This window comes from Oncorhynchus masou, unplaced genomic scaffold, assembly GCF_036934945.1.
Source record: "Oncorhynchus masou masou isolate Uvic2021 unplaced genomic scaffold, UVic_Omas_1.1 unplaced_scaffold_2238, whole genome shotgun sequence".
NCBI lineage: Eukaryota > Metazoa > Chordata > Actinopteri > Salmoniformes > Salmonidae > Oncorhynchus > Oncorhynchus masou.
In genome coordinates, this window is record NW_027008712.1 from 36,252 (window position 1) to 62,753 (window position 26,502).

The following is a 26,502-nucleotide window of genomic DNA, read 5'->3' on the forward strand; positions in this document are numbered from 1 at the left end:
TAGAGCATGATAATACCATGAGATAACTGAAGACTATAGAGCATGATAATACCATGAGATAACTGAAGACTATAGAGCATGATAATACCATGAGATAACTGAAGACTATAGAGCATGATAATACCATGAGATAACTGAAGACTATAGAGCATGATAATACCATGAGATAACTGAAGACCATAGAGCATGATAATACCATGAGATAACTGAAGACTATAGAGCATGATAATACCATGAGATTAACTGAAGACTATAGAGCATGATAATACCATGAGATAACTGAAGACTATAGAGCATGATAATACCATGAGATAACTGAAGACTATAGAGCATGATAATACCATGAGATAACTGAAGACTATAGAGCATGATAATACCATGAGATAACTGAAGACCATAGAGCATGATAATACCATGAGATAACTGAAGACTATAAAGCATGATAATACCATGAGATAACTGAAGACTATAGAGCATGATAATACCATGAGATAACTGAAGACCATAGAGCATGATAATACCATGAGATAACTGAAGACCACAGAGCATGATAATACCATGAGATTAACTGAAGACTATAGAGCATGATAATACCATGAGATAACTGAAGACTATAGAGCATGATAATACCATGAGATAACTGAAGACCATAGAGCATGATAATACCATGAGATAACTGAAGACTATAGAGCATGATAATACCATGAGATAACTGAAGACTATAGAGCATGATAATACCATGAGATAACTGAAGACCATAGAGCATGATAATACCATGAGATAACTGAAGACTATAGAGCATGATAATACCATGAGATAACTGAAGACTATAGAGCATGATAATACCATGAGATAACTGAAGACCATAGAGCATGATAATACCATGAGATTAACTGAAGACTATAGAGCATGATAATACCATGAGATAACTGAAGACTATAGAGCATGATAATACCATGAGATAACTGAAGACCATAGAGCATGATAATACCATGAGATAACTGAAGACTATAGAGCATGATAATACCATGAGATAACTGAAGACTATAGAGCATGATAATACCATGAGATAACTGAAGACTATAGAGCATGATAATACCATGAGATAACTGAAGACTATATAGCATGATTAAACCATGAGCTAACTGAAGCCAGCACTTTGTCACTTTTCTCTCTTCCTCACGATTGTAAGTACATAAACTTTAACTGATATCTGCCTGCCTGCCTGTGTGTTTATTTATGTTTTTGTGTGTGTGCGTGCGTGCGTTTGTGTGTGCGCACGTGCGTATATCATGTCTTCTTAACACACAGCCAAGTATGGTGACTCACGGTTTAGAGAATCCCTTGGCATTGAGCCAGGCGGTGACCTGCGGTGGGCTGGAGTCTAAGGTGAGAGGAGGAGAGGAGCTGCTGTCTGAGGGGCGCTCTACCCTGAAGTTACGGCCCGGAGGATTGGACTTATTAGTAGTGATCCTCTTCAACAACTCATCATTCACCTCATCCATCTGGTGTGTCCGAGCTGGGGGAAGGGAGGGAGAGAGGGAAGGGAGGGAGTGACAGAGGATCAATGGCAGGGAGAGAGTGAGAGACCGAGGGAAAAAAGAGACAGAAAGAGAGAGACAATTAACAGAATGTGGAGAACGGAGAGACAGGGGAAGTAACTGTTTAAGAGGTATTCCTGCTCCTCTATAAGTGCTGAGGTCCTCGTAGCTAAGATGAGGAAACTCGTAAAAACCTTGAGCTCAGATAGCTCAGATAAGCAGTTATCTAGATTGTGTAGTAGTAAACGAAAGCTATGAGACTCACATTCTTTGAAGCGGCCCATGTCAAAGCTCTCCCCTCTACCTAGAGAGCTGGAGGGAGAGGTAGGGCTGTAGGGCTGGCCAACCAGAGGTGACACAGACACACACAGAGACAAAAGAAAGACACATGAAAGGACGTTAATAATTCATGAATAGATTGGATTTATATAGTGCTTATCCAGATGCTCTTACATAATGTCAAATGCTGTCAGGGAAAACAGGTTAATTTTTCCAAAAATGTTTGATAATGTTTCAAAATGTGTTCAACTGGTTTCCAGGATGCATTGGTAGGTGGGTACAGGGCTTGTAAAGTACGGAGAAGGGGTGGTATCATGAAGATGTGTGTGTGTGTGGTGTGTTTTAGAAGTATAGAGGAGTGTGCATAACTGAAGGTTATACATTATGTGTGATCAGTAGCTGTGTGTGTGTGATAATATGTGTGCATATGATATTGAGTGTGTGCATGTCTGTGATAATGTGTCTGTATATCATATTGTGCATGATAGTGTGTCTGTGTGTGTGCTTTCTAATGTGTGCGTTTATGATAATGTGTGTGTGTGTGCGTTCTAATGTGTGCATTTATGATTGTGTGTGTGTGTGTGTGTGTGTGTGTGTGTGTGTGTGTGTGTGTGTGTGTGTGTGTGTGTGTGTGTTCTAATGTGTGCGTTTATGATAATGTGTGTGTGTGTGCATTCGAATGTGTGCGTTTATGATAATGTTTGTGTGTGCGTTCTAATGTGTGCGTTTATGATAATGTGTGTGTGTGCGTTCTAATGTGTGCGTTTATGATAATGTGTGTGTGTGTGCGTTTATGATAATGTGTGTGTGTGTGCGTTTATGATAATGTGTGTGTGTGTGCGTTCTAATGTGTGCGTTTATGATAATGTGTGTGTGTGTGTTCTAATGTGTGCGTTTATGATAATGTGTGTGTGTGTGCGTTTATGATAATGTGTGTGTGCGTTTATGATAATGTGTGTGTGTGTGCGTTTATGATAATGTGTGTGTGTAATGTTACCTGGCTATAGAGAGGTTCAGCCATGCCGTGTGGTTCCTCTAGTTTGACCACATCCAGGATGTTGTAGGGGACGTATCCTGATTGGCCACTCCTGTTCCTCAGTTTCCACCACTGTTTATCGTCCTCTATCACCTGCAGGGCCACATTAAAAAATAAATAAATTGTACCTTTATTTAACCAGGCACTGTACTATCAGCACCAGACTATATACTATCAGCACCAGACTATATACTATCATACTATCAGCACCAGACTATATACTATCAGCACCAGACTATATACTGTCAGCACCAGACTATATACTATCAGCACCAGACTATCATACTATCAGCACCAGACTATATACTATCAGCACCAGACTATATACTATCATACTATCAGCACCAGACTATCATACTATCAGCACCAGACTATCATACTATCAGCACCAGACTATCATACTATCAGCACCAGACTATATACTATCAGCACCAGACTATATACTATCAGCACCAGACTAGATACTATCAGCACCAGACTATATACCATCATACTATCAGCACCAGACTATATACTATCATACTATCAGCACCAGACTATATACTATCATACTATCAGCACCAGACTATCATACTATCAGCACCAGACTATATACTATCAGCACCAGACTATATACTATCAGCACCAGACTATATACTATCAGCACCAGACTATATACTATCAGCACCAGACTATATACTATCATACTATCAGCACCAGACTATATACTATCAGCACCAGACTATATACTATCAGCACCAGACTATATACTATCAGCACCAGACTATATACTATCAGCACCAGACTATATACTATCAGCACCAGACTATATACTATCAGCACCAGACTATCATACTATCAGCACCAGACTATATACTATCAGCACCAGACTATATACTATCAGCACCAGACTATATACTATCAGCACCAGACTATATACTATCAGCACCAGACTATCATACTATCAGCACCAGACTATCATACTATCAGCACCAGACTATATACTATCAGCACCAGACTATCATACTATCAGCACCAGACTATATACTATCATACTATCAGCACCAGACTATATACTATCAGCACCAGACTATATACTATCAGCACCAGACTATATACTATCAGCACCAGACTATAGACTATCAGCACCAGACTATCATACTATCAGCACCAGACTATATACTATCATACTATCAGCACCAGACTATATACTATCAGCACCAGACTATATACTATCAGCACCAGACTATATACTATCAGCACCAGACTATATACTATCAGCACCAGACTATATACTATCAGCACCAGACTATATACTATCAGCACCAGACTATATACTATCAGCACCAGACTATATACTATCATACTATCAGCACCAGACTATCATACTATCAGCACCAGACTATCATACTATCAGCACCAGACTATATACTATCAGCACCAGACTATATACTATCAGCACCAGACTATATACTATCAGCACCAGACTATATACTATCACCACCAGACTATATACTATCAGCACCAGACTATATACTATCAGCACCAGACTATCATACTATCAGCACCAGACTATATACTATCAGCACCAGACTATCATACTATCAGCACCAGACTATATACAATCAGCACCAGACTATATACTATCATACTATCAGCACCAGACTATCATACTATCAGCACCAGACTATATACTATCAGCACCAGACTATATACTATCAGCACCAGACTATCATACTATCATACTATTAGCACCAGACTATATACTGTCAGCACCAGACTATATACTATCATACTATCAGCACCAGACTATCATACTATCAGCACCAGACTATCATACTATCAGCACCAGACTATATACTATCAGCACCAGACTATATACTATCAGCATCAGACTATATACCATCATACTATCAGCACCAGACTATATACTATCAGCACCAGACTATATACTATCATACTATCAGCACCAGACTATATACTATCAGCATCAGACTATATACTATCAGCACCAGACTATATACTATCAGCACCAGACTATATACTATCAGCACCAGACTATATACTATCAGCACCAGACTATATACTATCATACTATCAGCACCAGACTATATACTATCATACTATCAGCACCAGACTATATACTATCAGCACCAGACTATCATACTATCAGCATCAGACTATATACTATCATACTATCAGCACCAGACTATATACTATCAGCACCAGACTATATACTATCATACTATCACCACCAGACTATATACTATCAGCACCAGACTATATACTATCAGCACCAGACTATCATACTATCAGCACCAGACTATAGACTATCAGCACCAGACTATATACTATCAGCACCAGACTATATACTATCAGCACCAGACTATATACTATCACCACCAGACTATCATACTATCAGCACCAGACTATCATACTATCAGCACCAGACTATATACTATCAGCACCAGACTATATACTATCACCACCAGACTATATACTATCAGCACCAGACTATATACTATCAGCACCAGACTATATACTATCAGCACCAGACTAGATACTATCAGCACCAGACTATCATACTATCAGCACCAGACTATATACTATCAGCACCAGACTATATACTATCAGCATCAGACTATATACTATCATACTATCAGCACCAGACTATATACTATCAGCACCAGACTATATACTATCATACTATCAGCACCAGACTATATACTATCAGCATCAGACTATATACTATCAGCACCAGACTATATACTATCAGCACCAGACTATATACTATCAGCACCAGACTATATACTATCAGCACCAGACTATATACTATCAGCACCAGACTATATACTATCACCACCAGACTATCATACTATCAGCACCAGACTATCATACTATCAGCACCAGACTATCATACTATCAGCACCAGACTATATACTATCAGCACCAGACTATATACTATCACCACCAGACTATATACTATCAGCACCAGACTATATACTATCAGCACCAGACTATATACTATCAGCACCAGACTAGATACTATCAGCACCAGACTATCATACTATCAGCACCAGACTATATACTATCAGCACCAGACTATCATACTATCAGCACCAGACTATATACTATCAGCACCAGACTATATACTATCATACTATCAGCACCAGACTATATACTATCAGCACCAGACTATATACTATCAGCACCAGACTAGATACTATCAGCACCAGACTATCATACTATCAGCACCAGACTATATACTATCAGCATCAGACTATATACTATCAGCACCAGACTATATACTATCAGCACCAGACTATATACTATCAGCACCAGACTATATCCTATCAGCACCAGACTATATACTATCAGCACCAGACTAGATACTATCAGCACCAGACTATCATACTATCAGCACCAGACTATATACTATCAGCATCAGACTATATACTATCAGCACCAGACTATATACTATCAGCACCAGACTATATACTATCAGCACCAGACTATATACTATCACCACCAGACTATATACTATCACCACCAGACTATCATACTATCAGCACCAGACTATCATACTATCAGCACCAGACTATATACTATCAGCACCAGACTATATACTATCACCACCAGACTATATACTATCAGCACCAGACTATATACTATCAGCACCAGACTATATACTATCAGCACCAGACTAGATACTATCAGCACCAGACTATCATACTATCAGCACCAGACTATATACTATCAGCACCAGACTATCATACTATCAGCACCAGACTATATACTATCAGCACCAGACTATATACTATCATACTATCAGCACCAGACTATATACTATCAGCACCAGACTATATACTATCAGCACCAGACTAGATACTATCAGCACCAGACTATCATACTATCAGCACCAGACTATATACTATCAGCATCAGACTATATACTATCAGCACCAGACTATATACTATCAGCACCAGACTATATACTATCAGCACCAGACTATATACTATCAGCACCAGACTATATACTATCAGCACCAGACTAGATACTATCAGCACCAGACTATCATACTATCAGCACCAGACTATATACTATCAGCACCAGACTATCATACTATCAGCACCAGACTATATACTATCAGCACCAGACTATATACTATCAGCACCAGACTATATACTATCAGCACCAGACTATCATACTATCAGCACCAGACTATATACTATCAGCACCAGACTATATACTATCAGCACCAGACTATATACTATCAGCACCAGACTATATACTATCAGCACCAGACTATATACTATCAGCACCAGACTATATACTATCAGCACCAGACTATATACTATCAGCACCAGACTATATACTATCAGCACCAGACTATATACTATCAGCACCAGACTATCATACTATCAGCACCAGACTATATACTATCAGCACCAGACTATATACTATCAGCACCAGACTATATACTATCAGCACCAGACTATATACTATCAGCACCAGACTATATACTGTCAGCACCAGACTATATACTATCAGCACCAGACTATATACTATCAGCACCAGACTATATACTATCAGCACCAGACTATATACTATCAGCACCAGACTATATACTATCAGCACCAGACTATATACTATCATACTATCAGCACCAGACTAGATACTATCATACTATCAGCACCAGACTATATACTATCATACTATCAGCACCAGACTATCATACTATCAGCACCAGACTATATACTATCAGCACCAGACTATATACTATCAGCACCAGACTATATACTGTCAGCACCAGACTATATACTATCAGCACCAGACTATATACTATCAGCACCAGACTATATACTGTCAGCACCAGACTATATACTATCAGCACCAGACTATATACTATCAGCACCAGACTATATACTATCAGCACCAGACTATATACTATCAGCACCAGACTATATACTATCAGCACCAGACTATATACTATCAGCCCCAGACTATATACTATCAGCACCAGACTATATACTATCAGCACCAGACTATATACTATCAGCACCAGACTATATACTATCAGCACCAGACTATATACTATCAGCACCAGACTATATACTATCAGCACCAGACTATATACTATCAGCACCAGACTATATACTATCAGCACCAGACTATATACTATCATACTATCAGCACCAGACTATATACTATCAGCACCAGACTATATACTATCAGCACCAGACTATATACTATCAGCACCAGACTATATACTATCATACTATCAGCACCAGACTATATACTATCAGCACCAGACTATCATACTATCAGCACCAGACTATATACTATCAGCACCAGACTATATACTATCAGCACCAGACTATATACAATCATACTGACAGTATTATAATATAGATGTTGTACCTCTAGCACCTCGTCCTGCAGTACTGACAGTTCGTTGGCATTGCGGGCCACAAAGTGGTAGCGGATCTTGGCATATTTACGGGACGAGGAGGTCAGCCCATTGTTGGACCTGGGACAGGAGACAGATGCATGAGTTATTTGCACAATAAATATTGGCCCAGATTTAGCTACACTTCTGGTACATGGTCTGTATTAACACTACAACAGCGTTTTATAGCAGCTCAAGAAATAATAATTTGAGAAATATTTTTGTTAAGTAATGGTAGTAGCAGCATGTAATGTAGAATCACAGTAGTAGTAATCTGGGAAATATAATCCATTTACCCATTCGATGAGTTTAAAGACTGGGTTCCAAAAATCTGAAAAGAGAGAAATTTTTATAGGGCGGCGCACAATTTGACCAGCACCGTCCGGATTAGGGGAGATTTTGGCCGAGTTAGGCCGTCATTGTAAATAAGAATTGGTTCTTAATTGACTGTCCTAGTTAAATAAAGGTTCAATAAAAAATACAATACAGGACTAGTATGTTTCCGACTAGTGTAACACACTGAACTAGTAAATAACTCAAAGTATTTCAAACCTGCATCACTAAAGAAATGTAAACAAACAAATGAAGAACTAACAACGGATGGCTGGGAGAAGTCTGGATGGTTGGGAAAAATCTACTAGAATGACTCAACTGGAGCCTAAAAATGTATCAGTGTAGAACGTGTGTGTGTGTCTGTGTGTGTGTGTCTGTGTACACACCTCGTCTGACTTGTAGGGGGACAGGAGGTTGGATATGGGGGACCTGGGAGGTTCCCCTGATCCCTCAGTCTCCCACGGGGAGGTCCTGAACCGCTCGGCTGGGGGCTCCCACCCATTCCTGAATTTAGGGAAGTATGTAGGAGCACACTGGTCCCGCGGCCAGTCCGCTCTGCAAGGGGCAGGGGTCGGGGGGAGGTCGTTAATGCCGATACAGAGAGAACAAGTGTATAACAACTTATAAAGTATTAGAACAGCAGGCCGAACAACTTAACAGCAGGCTGAACAACTTAACAGCAGGCTGAACAGTTTAACAGCAGGCTGAACAACTTAACAGCAGGCCGAACAGTTTAACAGCAGGCCGAACAGTTTAACGGCAGGCTGAACAGTTTAACAGCAGGCAGAACAGTTTAACAACAGGCCGAACAGTTTAACAGCAGGCTGAACAGTTTAACAACAGAACAGTTTAACAGCAGGCTGAACAGTTTAACAACAGGCTGAACAGTTTAACAGCAGAACAGTTTAACAACAGGCTGAACAGTTTAACAGCTGAACAGTTTAACAGCAGGCTGAACAGTTTAACAGCAGGCCGAACAGTTTAACAGCAGGCTGAACAGTTTAACAGCAGGCAGAACAGTTTAACAACAGGCCGAACAGTTTAACAGCAGGCCGAACAGTTTAACAACAGGCTGAACAGTTTAACAGCAGGCCGAACAGTTTAACAACAGGCTGAACAGTTTAACAGCAGGCCGAACAGTTTAACAGCAGGCTGAACAGTTTAACAGCAGGCTGAACAGTTTAACAACAGGCCGAACAGTTTAACAGCAGGCCGAACAGTTTAACAACAGGCTGAACAGTTTAACAGCAGGCTGAACAGTTTAACAACAGGCTGAACAGTTTAACAACAGAACAGTTTAACAGCAGGCAGAAAAGTTTAACAGCAGGCTGAACAGTTTAACAGCAGGCTGAACAGTTTAACAGCAGGCTGAACAGTTTAACAGCAGGCGAACAGTTTAACAGCAGGCTGAACAGTTTAACAACAGGCTGAACAGTTTAACAACAGGCCGAACAGTTTAACAGCAGGCTGAACAGTTTAACAGCAGGCCGAACAGTTTAACGGCAGGCCGAACAGTTTAACAGCAGGCTGAACAGTTTAACAGCAGGCGAACAGTTTAACAGCAGGCTGAACAGTTTAACAGCAGGCCGAACAGTTTAACAGCAGGCTGAACAGTGTAACAACAGGCCGAACAGTTTAACAGCAGGCTGAACAGTTTAACAACAGGCCGAACAGCTTAACAGCAGGCTGAACAGTTTAACAGCAGAACAGTTTAACAGCAGGCTGAACAGTGTAACAGCTGAACAGTTTAACAGCAGGCTGAACAGTTTAACAGCTGAACAGTTTAACAGCAGAACAGTTTAACAGCAGGCTGAACAGTTTAACAGCTGAACAGTTTAACAGCAGGCTGAACAGTGTAACAGCTGAACAGTTTAACAGCAGGCTGAACAGTTTAACAGCTGAACAGTTTAACAGCTGAACAGTTTAACAGCAGAACAGTTTAACAGCAGGCTGAACAGTTTAACAGCTGAACAGTTTAACAGCAGGCTGAACAGTGTAACAGCTGAACAGTTTAACAGCAGGCTGAACAGTTTAACAGCTGAACAGTTTAACAGCAGGCTGAACAGTTTAACAGCTGAACAGTTTAACAGCTGAACAGTTTAACAGCAGGCCGAACAGTTTAACAGCAGGCTGAACAGTTTAACAACAGGCAGAACAGTTTAACAGCAGGCTGAACAGTTTAACAGCAGGCTGAACAGTTTAACAGCAGGCCGAACAGTTTAACGGCAGGCCGAACAGTTTAACAACAGGCTGAACAGTTTAACAGCAGGCTGAACAGTTTAACAGCAGGCCGAACAGTTTAACAGCAGGCCGAACAGTTTAACAGCAGGCCGAACAGTTTAACAACAGGCTGAACAGTTTAACAGCAGGCCGAACAGTTTAACAGCAGGCTGAACAGTTTAACAGCAGGCCGAACAGTTTAACAGCAGGCCGAACAGTTTAACAGCAGGCCGAACAGTTTAACAACAGGCTGAACAGTTTAACAACAGGCTGAACAGTTTAACAACAGGCTGAACAGTTTAACAACAGGCCGAACAGTTTAACAGCAGAACAGTTTAACAACAGGCTGAACAGTTTATCAACAGGCTGAACAGTTTAACAGCAGGCCGAACAGTTTAACAGCAGGCTGAACAGTGTAACAACAGGCCGAACAGTTTAACAGCAGGCCGAACAGTTTAACAGCAGGCTGAACAGTTTAACAGCAGGCCGAAAAGTTTAACAACAGGCCGAACAGTTTAACAGCAGGCTGAACAGTTTAACAGCAGGCTGAACAGTTTAACAGCAGGCCGAACAGTTTAACAGCAGGCCGAACAGTTTAACAGCAGGCTGAACAGTTTACCAGCAGGCCGAACAGTTTAACAGCAGGCCGAACAGCTTAACAGCAGGCTGAACAGTTTAACAGCAGAACAGTTTAACAGCAGGCTGAACAGTGTAACAACAGGCCGAACAGTTTAACAGCAGGCTGAACAGTTTAACAACAGGCCGAACAGCTTAACAGCAGGCTGAACAGTTTAACAGCAGAACAGTTTAACAACAGGCTGAACAGTTTAACAGCTGAACAGTTTAACAGCAGGCTGAACAGTGTAACAACAGGCCGAACAGTTTAACAGCAGGCTGAACAGTTTAACAACAGGCAGAACAGTTTAACAGCAGGCTGAACAGTTTAACAGCAGGCTGAACAGTTTAACAGCAGGCCGAACAGTTTAACGGCAGGCTGAACAGTTTAACAACAGGCTGAACAGTTTAACAGCAGGCTGAACAGTTTAACAGCAGGCCGAACAGTTTAACAGCAGGCCGAACAGTTTAACAGCAGGCTGAACAGTGTAACAACAGGCCGAACAGCTTAACAGCAGGCTGAACAGTTTAACAGCAGGCCGAACAGTTTAACAGCAGGCTGAACAGTTTAACAGCAGGCCGAACAGTTTAACAGCAGGCTGAACAGTGTAACAACAGGCCGAACAGTTTAACAGCAGGCCGAACAGTTTAACAGCTGAACAGTTTAACAGCAGGCAGAACAGTTTAACAGCAGGCCGAACAGTTTAACAGCTGAACAGTTTAACAGCAGGCCGAACAGTTTAACAGCAGGCTGAACAGTGTAACAGCAGGCCGAACAGTTTAACAGCAGGCCGAACAGTTTAACAGCAGGCCGAACAGTTTAACAGCAGGCCGAACAGTGTAACAACAGGCTGAACAGTTTAACAACAGGCCGAACAGTTTAACAGCTGAACAGTTTAACAGCAGGCCGAACAGTTTAACAGCAGGCCGAACAGTTTAACAGCAGGCCGAACAGTTTAACAACAGGCTGAACAGTTTAACAGCAGAACAGTTTAACAGCAGGCCGAACAGTTTAACAACAGGCCGAACAGTTTAACAGCAGGCCGAACAGTTTAACAACAGGCTGAACAGTTTAACAGCAGAACAGTTTAACAGCAGGCCGAACAGTTTAACAACAGGCCGAACAGTTTAACAGCAGGCCGAACAGTTTAACAACAGGCTGAACAGTTTAACAGCAGAACAGTTTAACAGCAGGCCGAACAGTTTAACAACAGGCCGAACAGTTTAACAGCTGAACAGTTTAACAGCAGGCCGAACAGTTTAACAACAGGCCGAACAGTTTAACAGCAGGCCGAACAGTTTAACAGCAGGCCGAACAGTTTAACAGCAGGCCGAACAGTTTAACAGCAGGCCGAACAGTTTAACAGCAGGCCGAACAGTTTAACAGCAGGCCGAACAGTTTAACAGCAGGCCGAACAGTTTAACAGCAGGCCGAACAGTTTAACAGCAGGCCGAACAGTTTAACAGCAGGCCGAACAGTTTAACAGCAGGCCGAACAGTTTAACAGCTGAACAGTTTAACAGCAGGCTGAACAGTTTAACAGCAGGCTGAACAGTTTAACAGCAGGCTGAACAGTTTAACAGCAGGCTGAACAGTTTAACAACAGGCCGAACAGTTTAACAGGCTGAACAGTTTAACGGCAGGCTGAACAGTTTAACAGCAGGCTGAACAGTTTAACAGCAGGCTGAACAGTTTAACAGCAGGCTGAACAGTTTAACAGCAGGCTGAACAGTTTAACAACAGGCCGAACAGTTTAACAGGCCGAACAGTTTAACAGCAGAACAGTTTAACAGCAGGCTGAACAGTTTAACAGCAGGCTGAACAGTTTAACAGCAGGCTGAACAGTTTAACAGCAGGCTGAACAGTTTAACGGCAGGCTGAACAGTTTAACAACAGGCCGAACAGTTTAACAGGCCGAACAGTTTAACAGCAGAACAGTTTAACAGCAGAACAGTTTAACAGCAGGCTGAACAGTTTAACAGCAGGCTGAACAGTTTAACAGCAGGCTGAACAGTTTAACAACAGGCCGAACAGTTTAACAGGCCGAACAGTTTAACAGCAGAACAGTTTAACAGCAGGCTGAACAGTTTAACAGCAGGCTGAACAGTTTAACAGCAGGCTGAACAGTTTAACAGCAGGCTGAACAGTTTAACAGCAGGCCGAACAGTTTAACAGCAGGCCGAACAGTTTAACGGCAGGCTGAACAGTTTAACAACAGGCCGAACAGTTTAACAGGCTGAACAGTTTAACAGCAGGCTGAACAGTTTAACAGCAGGCTGAACAGTTTAACAGCAGGCTGAACAGTTTAACAGCAGGCTGAACAGTTTAACAGCAGGCTGAACAGTTTAACGGCAGGCTGAACAGTTTAACAGCAGGCTGAACAGTTTAACAGCAGGCCGAACAGTTTAACAGCAGGCTGAACAGTTTAACAGCAGAACAGTTTAACAGCAGGCCGAACAGTTTAACAGCAGGCTGAACAGTTTAACAGCAGGCTGAACAGTTTAACAGCAGGCTGAACAGTTTAACAGCAGGCAGAACAGTTTAACAGCAGGCTGAACAGTTTAACAGCAGGCTGAACAGTTTAACAGCAGGCTGAACAGTTTAACAGCAGGCTGAACAGTTTAACAGCAGAACAGTTTAACAGCAGGCTGAACAGTTTAACAGCAGGCTGAACAGTTTAACAGCAGGCTGAACAGTTTAACAACAGGCCGAACAGTTTAACAGGCCGAACAGTTTAACAGCAGAACAGTTTAACAGCAGGCTGAACAGTTTAACAGCAGGCTGAACAGTTTAACAGCAGGCTGAACAGTTTAACAGCAGGCTGAACAGTTTAACGGCAGGCTGAACAGTTTAACAACAGGCCGAACAGTTTAACAGGCCGAACAGTTTAACAGCAGAACAGTTTAACAGCAGAACAGTTTAACAGCAGGCTGAACAGTTTAACAGCAGGCTGAACAGTTTAACAGCAGGCTGAACAGTTTAACAGCAGGCTGAACAGTTTAACGGCAAGCTGAACAGTTTAACAACAGAACAGTTTAACAGCAGGCCGAACAGTTTAACAGGCTGAACAGTTTAACAGCAGGCTGAACAGTTTAACAGCAGGCTGAACAGTTTAACAGCAGGCTGAACAGTTTAACGGCAGGCTGAACAGTTTAACAGCAGGCTGAACAGTTTAACAGCAGGCCGAACAGTTTAACAGCAGGCCGAACAGTTTAACAGCAGAACAGTTTAACAACAGGCGAACAGTTTAACAGCAGGCCGAACAGTTTAACAGCAGGCTGAACAGTTTAACAGCAGGCTGAACAGTTTAACAGCAGGCCGAACAGTTTAACAGCAGGCTGAACAGTTTAACAACAGGCCGAACAGTTTAACAGCAGAACAGTTTAACAGCAGGCTGAACAGTTTAACAACAGGCCGAACAGTTTAACAGGCTGAACAGTTTAACGGCAGGCTGAACAGTTTAACAACAGGCTGAACAGTTTAACAGCAGGCTGAACAGTTTAACAGCAGGCTGAACAGTTTAACAGCAGGCTGAACAGTTTAACAGCAGGCTGAACAGTTTAACAACAGGCCGAACAGTTTAACAGGCCGAACAGTTTAACAGCAGAACAGTTTAACAGCAGGCTGAACAGTTTAACAGCAGGCTGAACAGTTTAACAGCAGGCTGAACAGTTTAACAGCAGGCTGAACAGTTTAACGGCAGGCTGAACAGTTTAACAACAGGCCGAACAGTTTAACAGGCCGAACAGTTTAACAGCAGAACAGTTTAACAGCAGAACAGTTTAACAGCAGGCTGAACAGTTTAACAGCAGGCTGAACAGTTTAACAGCAGGCTGAACAGTTTAACAACAGGCCGAACAGTTTAACAGGCCGAACAGTTTAACAGCAGAACAGTTTAACAGCAGGCTGAACAGTTTAACAGCAGGCTGAACAGTTTAACAGCAGGCTGAACAGTTTAACAGCAGGCTGAACAGTTTAACAGCAGGCCGAACAGTTTAACAGCAGGCCGAACAGTTTAACGGCAGGCTGAACAGTTTAACAACAGGCCGAACAGTTTAACAGGCTGAACAGTTTAACAGCAGGCTGAACAGTTTAACAGCAGGCTGAACAGTTTAACAGCAGGCTGAACAGTTTAACAGCAGGCTGAACAGTTTAACAGCAGGCTGAACAGTTTAACAGCAGGCTGAACAGTTTAACAGCAGGCTGAACAGTTTAACAGCAGGCCGAACAGTTTAACAGCAGGCTGAACAGTTTAACAGCAGAACAGTTTAACAGCAGGCCGAACAGTTTAACAGCAGGCTGAACAGTTTAACAGCAGGCTGAACAGTTTAACAGCAGGCTGAACAGTTTAACAGCAGGCTGAACAGTTTAACAGCAGGCTGAACAGTTTAACAGCAGGCTGAACAGTTTAACAGCAGGCTGAACAGTTTAACAGCAGGCTGAACAGTTTAACAGCAGAACAGTTTAACAGCAGGCCGAACAGTTTAACAGCAGGCTGAACAGTTTAACAGCAGGCTGAACAGTTTAACAACAGGCCGAACAGTTTAACAGGCCGAACAGTTTAACAGCAGAACAGTTTAACAGCAGGCTGAACAGTTTAACAGCAGGCTGAACAGTTTAACAGCAGGCTGAACAGTTTAACAGCAGGCTGAACAGTTTAACGGCAGGCTGAACAGTTTAACGGCAGGCTGAACAGTTTAACAACAGGCCGAACAGTTTAACAGGCCGAACAGTTTAACAGCAGAACAGTTTAACAGCAGAACAGTTTAACAGCAGGCTGAACAGTTTAACAGCAGGCTGAACAGTTTAACAGCAGGCTGAACAGTTTAACAGCAGGCTGAACAGTTTAACGGCAAGCTGAACAGTTTAACAACAGAACAGTTTAACAGCAGGCCGAACAGTTTAACAGGCTGAACAGTTTAACAGCAGGCTGAACAGTTTAACAGCAGGCTGAACAGTTTAACAGCAGGCTGAACAGTTTAACGGCAGGCTGAACAGTTTAACAGCAGGCTGAACAGTTTAACAGCAGGCCGAACAGTTTAACAGCAGGCCGAACAGTTTAACAGCAGAACAGTTTAACAACAGGCCGAACAGTTTAACAGCAGGCTGAACAGTTTAACAGCAGGCTGAACAGTTTAACAGCAGGCTGAACAGTTTAACAGCAGGCCGAACAGTTTAACAGCAGGCTGAACAGTTTAACAACAGGCCGAACAGTTTAACAGCAGAACAGTTTAACAACAGGCTGAACAGTTTAACAGCAGAACAGTTTAACAACAGGCTGAACAGTTTAACAGCTGAACAGTTTAACAGCAGGCTGAACAGTTTAACAACAGGCTGAACAGTTTAACAACAGGCTGAACAGTTTAACAACAGGCCGAACAGTTTAACAACAGGCTGAACAGTTTAACAACAGGCCGAACAGTTTAACAGCAGGCCGAACAGTTTAACAACAGGCTGAACAGTTTAACAGCTGAACAGTTTAACAGCAGGCTGAACAGTTTAACAGCAGGCCGAACAGTTTAACAGCAGGCCGAACAGTTTAACAGCAGGCCGAACAGTTTAACAGCAGGCCGAACAGTTTAACAGCAGGCTGAACAGTTTAACAGCTGAACAGTTTAACAGCAGGCTGAACAGTTTAACAGCAGGCTGAACAGTTTAACAGCTGAACAGTTTAACAGCAGGCTGAACAGTTTAACAGCAGGCCGAACAGTTTAACAGCAGGCTGAACAGTTTAACAACATTCTACAACATTCAATGACATTCTGTGCTTCCAACTTTGTGGCAACAGTTTGGGGAAGCCCTTTCATGTTTCAGCATGACAAAGCCCCTGTGCACAATTCGAGGTCCATACAAAAATAGTTTTTCGAGATCGATGTGGAAGAACTTGACTTTCCTGCACAGAGCCCTGACCTCAACCCCATCAGCACCTTTGGGATGAATTGAAACGCTGACTGCAAGCCAGGCCTAAATCGCCCAACATCAGTGCCCAACCTCGCTAATGCTCTTTGTGGCTGAATGGAAGCAAGTCCCCACAACAATGTTCATCTAGTGTTCTTCTAACATCTAGTGGAAAGCCTTCCCAGAAGAGAGGAGGCTGTAGCAGCAAAGGGGGAATCAACTCCATGTTAATGCTCATGATTTTGGAATCAGATGTTCGACGAGCAGGTGTCCCCATACTTTTGGTAATTTATTGGGCCGTGGCGGTCACGAAATTTCATCAGCCGGCGATTGTCAAGAAAATAACTGTTGGTATCATGGTAATTTACTGTAATTAACATAAACACATTTAGCATCTCCTGTCTTCCACACACAGACTACAAGCCACTGATGCAGACCTTCGGAACATCTACATTTTTAAAAGTTTAATAAATGCATGTAGTATAGCGTCCACCTTCACAATAAATCCCTTATTTATTTTAGACTAAAGCCTCAAGACGCATTATGATATGAAGGAAATGTAGTCTATTTCAGAGGAACTAAATGTTCAGAGTTTTCCCTTGGTTCGGCCCTGATCTGGCTATTCCACATGGCTGTGGGCTAAACTAGTTCATTTAGCAGATAACATTTGGTTGGAATTCTGTGGCTTTATTTATATTATTTTATAGTATGAAGAATACAATTTAACTATTTTATTTATTCTCCCCAAACGATTTGAGGGAGTGCGCACAGATCCCAAATGAATACAATCACTAGCATAAAAAAAAATGATTTTACTCAATGAGGCTGATGCAACAGTTCAGAACATGTTGATAAACTATGAGGCTATTTCTTCACGTTATAAGTGCACCAATGCGAACACGGCAAAGCTATAAGCGAGAATGTTCCATCAGTGGAAAACACCATTATCAAAAGTGATTATGCACCTAATTCTTTTATTATAAAGGTGCATTTTAATGGTGAAAATTATCTTCCCCAAACTTGAAACTCACACGTTCTGTATATATGCCAGTTAGGCTCTATCTACACTCATTGTAAAGCGGATTAATGTGCTTCATTTTAAGGAGATATTTGGCCACTTTAGTTGTGATTACAACCTTATCAAAGCATGTTGGCCTATGCTCTAAATGAGATGTAGGACTATGATCTGAAAAAGTCACAAAGAAAAGGCATTGCTTCTTGCCTTACGCTGGGCATGATTCACAAGTGATAATATATAATTCACAAGTGATAAGCTAATATTATCTCCCGTCAGACTATTCTTGATTTAATCTTGTCTTTACATATGCTAAATAATATGTGTGTGAAATTAGTTTTAATTTATAATGGACCATTATCATGCACCTGTATCGAAACAGGGGGGTACATAGAGAATGGAGGACGCTTTCTCATTGGTCATTTTCATGCCAGCCAGGTAGGCTATATTCCTGTTGTAAAGAGAAGCAATGTGCTTCATAATAGTAATGTTGAGAAATAAATATAGAATATGTATCTGTTGGGATTCTCCTCTTTTTAATAGAGGTCATCACTCGTGCAATTGTATAGCCTATAGAAATGTTGCGCAACATGGGCTCTCATGAAGAATTTGATTAGATTTTCAACTACATTTGATGTCAGAGTGATTAGAGGGACACCAGAGTGCTGAGTACCAGGCAGTCAGCCAGTTTGGCAGGATACTAAAGTCCAGCAGCAGCATCAGAGCTTAAAGAAGCCTAATTAAAGTGACTAAACAGGTGAACGTGGAATTTGACTGCCTTCGTGATTAGTGACCGCCGGTGTGGCGGTAATACGGTCACCACGCCCTAGTCATGTCGTGTGTCTTGAAGACGTTGAGGAGGTCTGTACCTTCCAGAAACTCCATACACTCACCTAGGTCGTGTCCACCCGTCTCCCAGCAGTTCATAGATGGTCATCTCTTTAGGCGACAGGTGACCTCTCAGGAAGTCTACTGCATCTCTCGACAGGTGAGGGGAGACCACCGAGCGGGGTAGCTCTGGACTACCACAGGACTGGAGAACCTAGAGGTCAGAGGGTAGAGGTCACAGCTCATACACTAGAGCACCTGGAAGTAGACAGGTGTATATTCAGGCTATGTTGCCATGAGACAGTAACCAGGTGTACCGTAAGGCTATGTTGCCATGAGACAGTAACCAGGTGTACCGTAAGGCTATGTTGCCATGAGACAGTAACCAGGTGTACCGTAAGGCTATGTTGCCATGAGACAGTAACCAGGTGTACCGTAAGGCTATGTTGCCATGCGACAGTAACCAGGTGTACCGTAGGCTATGTTGCCATGAGACAGTAACCAGGTGTGTCTGTCTCAATAAAACACGTCAGGGTTAGGTAAATCTAGTTACCAGGTGTGTCTGTCTCAATAAAACACGTCAGGGTTAGGTAAATCTAGTTACCAGTTGTGTCTGTCTCAATAAAACACGTCAGGGTTAAGTAAATCTAGTTACCAGGTGTGTCTGTCTCAATAAAACATGCCAGGGTTAGGTAAATCTAGTTACCAGGTGTGTCTGTCTCAATAAAACACGTCAGGATTAGGTAAATCTAGTTACCAGGTGTGTCTGTCTCAATAAAACACGTCAGGGTTAGGTAAATCTAGTTACCAGGTGTGTCTGTCTCAATAAAACACGTCAGGGTTAGGTAAATCTAGTTACCAGGTGTGTCTGTCTCAATAAAACACGTCAGGGTTAGGTAAATCTAGTTACCAGGTGTGTCTGTCTCAATAAAACACGTTAGGGTTAGGTAAATCTAGTTACCAGGTGTGTCTGTCTCAATAAAACACGTCAGGGTTAGGTAAATCTAGCTACCAGGTGTGTCTGTCTCAATAAAACACGTCAGGGTTAGGTAAATCTAGCTACCAGGTGTGTCTGTCTCAATAAAACACGTCAGGGTTAGGTAAATCTAGCTACCAGGTGTGTCTGTCTCAATAAAACACGTCAGGGTTAGGTAAATCTAGTTACCAGGTGTGTCTGTCTCAATAAAACACGTCAGGGTTAGGTAAATCTAGCTACCAGGTGTGTCTGTCTCAATAAAACACGTCAGGGTTAGGTAAATCTAGCTACCAGGTGTGTCTGTCTCAATAAAACACGTCAGGGTTAGGTAAATCTAGCTACCAGGTGTGTCTGTCTCAATAAAACACGTCAGGGTTAGGTAAATCTAGCTACCAGGTGTGTCTGTCTCAATAAAACACGTCAGGGTTAGGTAAATCTAGTTACCAGGTGTGTCTGTCTCAATAAAACACGTCAGGGTTAGGTAAATCTAGTTACCAGGTGTGTCTGTCTCAATAAAACACGTCAGGGTTAGGTAAATCTAGTTACCAGGTGTGTCTGTCTCAATAAAACACGTCAGGGTTAGGTAAATCTAGCTACCAGGTGTGTCTGTCTCAATAAAACACGTCAGGGTTAGGTAAATCTAGCCATCATTTGGCAATTGTGGTGGCTGCACCTGATGTGGGATATAACCACACTGATCCGGTCTGCTTAGTTCCATGATGGAAGGGTGTGTGTGTGTGTGTGTGTGTGTGTGTGTGTGTGTGTGTGTGTGTGTGTGTGTGTGTGTGTGTTTGCATGCTAGGTACATCACTCATTAGACTTTCCCCCCTGCAGGAAAGCTACCACACACACACACACACACACACACACACACACACACACACACAAGACAATAGAGGGAAGGGTATGTTGATGACTAGGACAATACACACATTCAACTGTTCTCCTCCCCACTTCAATAGACCAACGGTTGTGTGTGGCGATAACAGTGATTCAGTCAACATTGTGGGGAAGCCTTAATGCTTCCTAAAGCATACAGTGTTCTGCTTGGCTGGCCAGACATCGTTTAGTAGAAGGCCAAAAGGTACAGAAACAATCCATATCATGTTCATTGAGATTTTAGTTGATGTCACTGGCATTTGTTTGATTTAAAAAAAAATCAGAATAACAGAAACTGGTTTGAAAGACCAGCTGAAAGACCAGCTGAAAGACCCGTGTCTGATGTTTAGAAACACTCTCCTACCTCATCTGATGTAGGCAACAGTGAGACTTATTTTCTCCGCAAGGACAGAGTATGACACCCAACAATCTCTATCTAAATACGGGATGACGTCATTATTGCAACCAGATTTGAAACGGTTCAGGTTTTGTTATCTGGCTGTTATGTCTTTTCAACCAACTTTCTACCAACTTTGCCTGCTATGAATGCACTCCATAAGGAAACATATATACTGTGTATAAATATACTGATACTGTGTATCAGTCAGGTTCTTACCAACTCCAGGGGGCCAAACAGGAAGTGCACCAGCTCAGAAGCACTGGGGTTCTGGATGTGCTTCTTCAGTTTGGCCTGCAGGGGGCAGAGTGACAAATACAGACTGTTAGAGACAGTTCACCACAGCATGGTGTAGGCTCCACCACTAGCTTGATTAAACACCCCTTTAAATTTGTCAACATCAAAGGGGTAGGACCACAGCAAAGGGTTAGGACCACAGTAAAGGGGTAGGACCACAGCAAAGGGGTAGGACCACAGCAAAGGGGTAGGACCACAGCAAAGGGGTAGGACCACAGCAAAGGGGTAGGACCACAGCAAAGGGGTAGGACCACAGCAAAGGGGTAGGACCACAGCAAAGGGGTAGGACCACAGTAAAGGGGTAGGACCACAGTAAAGGGGTAGGACCACAGCAAAGGGGTAGGACCACAGCAAAGGGTTAGGACCACAGTAAAGGGGTAGGACCACAGTAAAGGGGTAGGACCACAGTAAAGGGTTAGGACCACAGTAAAGGGGTAGGACCACAGTAAAGGGGTAGGACCACAGCAAAGGGTTAGGACCACAGCAAAGGGGTAGGACCACAGCAAAGGGTAGGACCACAGCAAAGGGGTAGGACCACAGTAAAGGGGTAGGACCACAGCAAAGGGTTAGGACCACAGCAAAGGGGTAGGACCACAGCAAAGGGGTAGGACCACAGCAAAGGGGTAGGACCACAGTAAAGGGGTAGGACCACAGTAAAGGGTTAGGACCACAGTAAAGGGGTAGGACAACAGTAAAGGGGTAGGACAACAGTAAAGGGGTAGGACCACAGTAAAGGGTTAGGACCACAGTAAAGGGTTAGGACCACAGTAAAGGGGTAGGACCACAGCAATGGGTTAGGCCCACAGTAAAGGGTTAGGACCACAGTAAAGGAATAGGACCACAGTAAAGGGGTAGGACCACAGTAAAGGGGTAGGACCACAGTAAAGGGTTAGGACCACAGTAAAGGGGTAGGACAACAGTAAAGGGGTAGGACAACAGTAAAGGGGTAGGACCACAGTAAAGGGGTAGGACCACAGTAAAGGGTTAGGACCACAGCAAAGGGTTAGAACCACAGCAAAGGGTTAGAACCACAGCAAAGGGTTAGGACCACAGCAAAGGGTTAGGACCACAGTAAAGGGTTAGGACCACAGTAAAGGGTTAGGCCCACAGTAAAGGGTTAGGACCACAGTAAAGGGGTAGGACCACAATAAAGGGTTAGGACCACAGTAAAGGGTTAGGACCACACTAAAGGGGTAGGACCACAGCAAAGGGTTAGGACCACAGCAAAGGGTTAGGACCACAGTAAAGGGTTAGGACCACAGCAAAGGGTTAGGACCACAGTAAAGGGGTAGGACCACAGTAAAGGGGGAAGGACCACATTAAAGGGTTAGGACCACAGTAAAGGGTTAGGACCACAGCGAAGGTTTAGGACCGCAGCAAAAGGTTAGGACCGCAGCAAAGGGGTAGGACCACAGCAAAGGGTTAGGACCACAGCAAAGGGTTAGGACCACAGCAAACGGTTAGGACCACAGTAAAGGGGTAGGACCAGAGTAAAGGGTTAGGACCACAGTAAAGGGGTAGGACCACAGTAAAGGGTTAGGACCAAAGTAAAGGGGTAGGGAACGATTTGGTCTCCACTGGTACTAAGGGTTAAGAACATTGGGCCAGTAAGCTAAAGGTTGCTTGTTCGAATGGTGAAAAGCATCTGAGCATCTGCTAATTATTAAAATGTCAGATATACTATACTGTACATAATGGAGGTTTGTGCAGGAGGAAGTCCACTCACCAGCAGGTTGAAGGCCAGCTTCAGTTTCTGTAGGCTATCAATGAACTCTGCCTCGGAGGGGGCTTCGCTCTCAGGGTCAGCATGCCGTCTGACAATAAGCAGACAGACAGGCGAGAGAGACAAACATGACCACACACAGACTGCTATAGAGTTATTCATCCAACAGATCGCGTGTCCTTTCTGTCATCCTGTGAACCCGTTCATTGCTGGTCGCAGCTATTAATAGTAGTATCAAGATTAACATACAGGCTTCACACAAGGCAGGGGAGAAGGGTCAGATGGGCGGAGTCAACATAACACGCCTATCTAGCTGTGTTGATTGTGTCCGTGTAGAATCATCTGTTCAGATTTCTCAGTTGCATTCAGAATTTAGAACTGTATAGCCAGGTCAAAAAGGACATCTGACAAGATCAAGATCAATATTTAATTAATTATTTCTAATTCCACACAGACCATCTGAGAAATTGTAGACTCATTCCAACTGATTTTAGTCAATATGTGACCAGTTTAGAATATTCAACGTATTCAACATCAGCTACCCATTTTTCACCCAGATCAAGGTGTCTTGGATCAGAAGGTAGTCATGGACTTCAGGAAACAGCAGAGGGAGCACCCCCTCCCCTCCCCTCCCTATCCACCACGACAGGACAACAGTGGAGAAGGTGGAAAATGTTAAGTTCCGGCGTACACATCACGGACAACCTGAAATGGTCCACCCACACAGACAGCGCCTCTTCAATCTCAGGAGGCAGAAGAAATGTGGCTTGTCACCTAAAACCCTCACAAACGTTTACAAATGCACAATTGAGAGCATCCTGTCGGACTGTATCACCGCCTGGTACGGCAACTGCACCACCCACAACCACAAGGCTCTCCAGAGGGTAGTGAGGTCTGCACAATGCATCAACAGATGCAAACTACTTGCCCTCCAGGACACCTACACCACCCGATGTCACAGGACGGCCAAAAAGATCATCAAGGACATCAACCACCCGAGCCACTGCCTGTTCACCCTGCTATCATCCAGAAGAGGAGATCAGTACAGGTGCATCAAAGCTGGGCCCGAGAGACTGAAAAACAGCTTCTATCTCAAGGCCATCAGACTGTTAAAACAGCCATCACTACACAGAGAGGCTGCTGCCTATATACAGACTCAAATCATTGTCCAATTTGATAAATTGTCCAATTTGATAAATGAATCACGAGTCACTTTAAATAATGCCACTTTAATAATGTTTACATATCTTATGTATATACTGCTCTCCATCATCTCTATAGATTACATCATAGATAGTGGACAATACCGTAATTCAAGATACACAGTTCAGTTGATGAAAGAGTTAAAGAGAAGATATAATACAAGAGAACATGGAAAGTGTTAGTGGACAATATGTGCCATATTGTCAGTTGACCAGAAGAAGAGGAGACAGACCTGCTGGGCCTTTCTTCTTACTCTTCTTACTCTTGTTGCGCTGGTTGAGCTGAGAGAACGCCTCCGCAGCCTTCTGCAGCCGAGCCACAAAGATCTCAATGTCATCCAGGGAACAGTTCAGGATTTGCTAAAAGAGAAGGACAGAGAAAGAAAAAAAGTCTCATGAGTGATGGCTGACCACCAAGCTAGCATGATCAAATGGTTTAGCTGTGAATGTCCTGCAGGGGAAAGTCTAAGGAGTGATTTATCGACCATGCAAGAGAACAATACACACAGAAGAGTAACTACTAATAGACAGATCTACAGGCGCTAGGCAAGTAACAGAAATAACTACACTGAAATCAAAATAGAAAAGCAACATTAAAGTGTTAATGTGTTGTTCCCATGTTTCATGAGCTGAAATAAAAGATACCAGAAATGTTTCCATACGCACAAAAAAAAGTTATTTCTCTCAAATTCTGAGCACAAATTTGTTTACGTCGCTGTTAGTGAGCATTTCTCCTTTGCTGAGATAATCCATCCACCTGACAGGTGTGGCATAACAAGAAGCTGATGAAACAGCATGATCATTACACAGGTGCACCTTGTGCTGGGGACAATAAAAAGCCACTCAACAAATGTGCAGTTTTGTCACACCACACAGACGTCACTAACGTAAACAAATTTGCCTTAGACCGCTGCGCCACTGTTTTGACAATTGAATGTTATTTTCTCTACCATAAGCCGCCTCCAACGTCGTTTTAGAGAATTTGGCAGTACGTTCAACCGGCCTGACTGGATGTCTGATCCACGCCAGATACTGACTGGGTGTTCTGATCCACACCAGATACTGACTGGGTGTCTGATCCACACCAGATACTGACTGGGTGTCTGATCCACACCAGATACTGACTGGGTGTCTGATCCACACCAGATACTGACTGGGTGTCTGATCCACACCAGATACCGACTGGGTGTCTGATCCACACCAGATACTGACTGGGTGTCTGCTCCACACCAGATACCGACTGGGTGTCTGATCCACACCAGATACCGACTGGGTGTTCTGATCCACACCAGATACCGACTGGGTGTCTGATCCACGCCAGATACTGACTGGGTGTCTGATCCACGCCCATACTTTTTTTTTAAAGATATCTGTGACCGACAGTCATGTGCAATCCATAGATTAGGGCCTATTGAATGTATTTAAATGGACTGATTTCCTCATATGAACTGTAACTCAGTTAAATCTTTGAAACTGTTGTGTTTCTATGTTAAGTGTAGATTAGAGGTGGTAAAAGAGATTTAAAAAGGGAGGCAGTAATGACTGACTTTCTGCAGGACGATAGAGACATGTGTTCGCTATTAGTATGTGGGTCACAAGGTGTAACAGTGGAACTCACCACGTCCTTCTCAATACGCTGGGCCAGCTTTTCATGGGACTCTGGGTCCTGCTGGGCGGAGCCTCGTCTTTCCACATCTAACAGACACAGTCAGAGTCTACTTCATATACAACAACAACAACGATAACAGTTAGTCATGGTTATTATAATGTGTGTGTGTGTGTCAGTGTGTGTGTGTATCAGTGTGTGCGTGTGTGTGTGTGTGTGTATCAGTGTG

At 42.9% G+C, this 26,502-nt stretch overlaps 1 pseudogene; it reads right to left on the reverse strand.

Moving 5' to 3' along the window:
• The window catches only part of LOC135533131 (epidermal growth factor receptor kinase substrate 8-like protein 2), a 59,384-nt pseudogene that overhangs the window by 18,627 nt on the left and 14,255 nt on the right, over window positions 1-26,502 (reverse strand).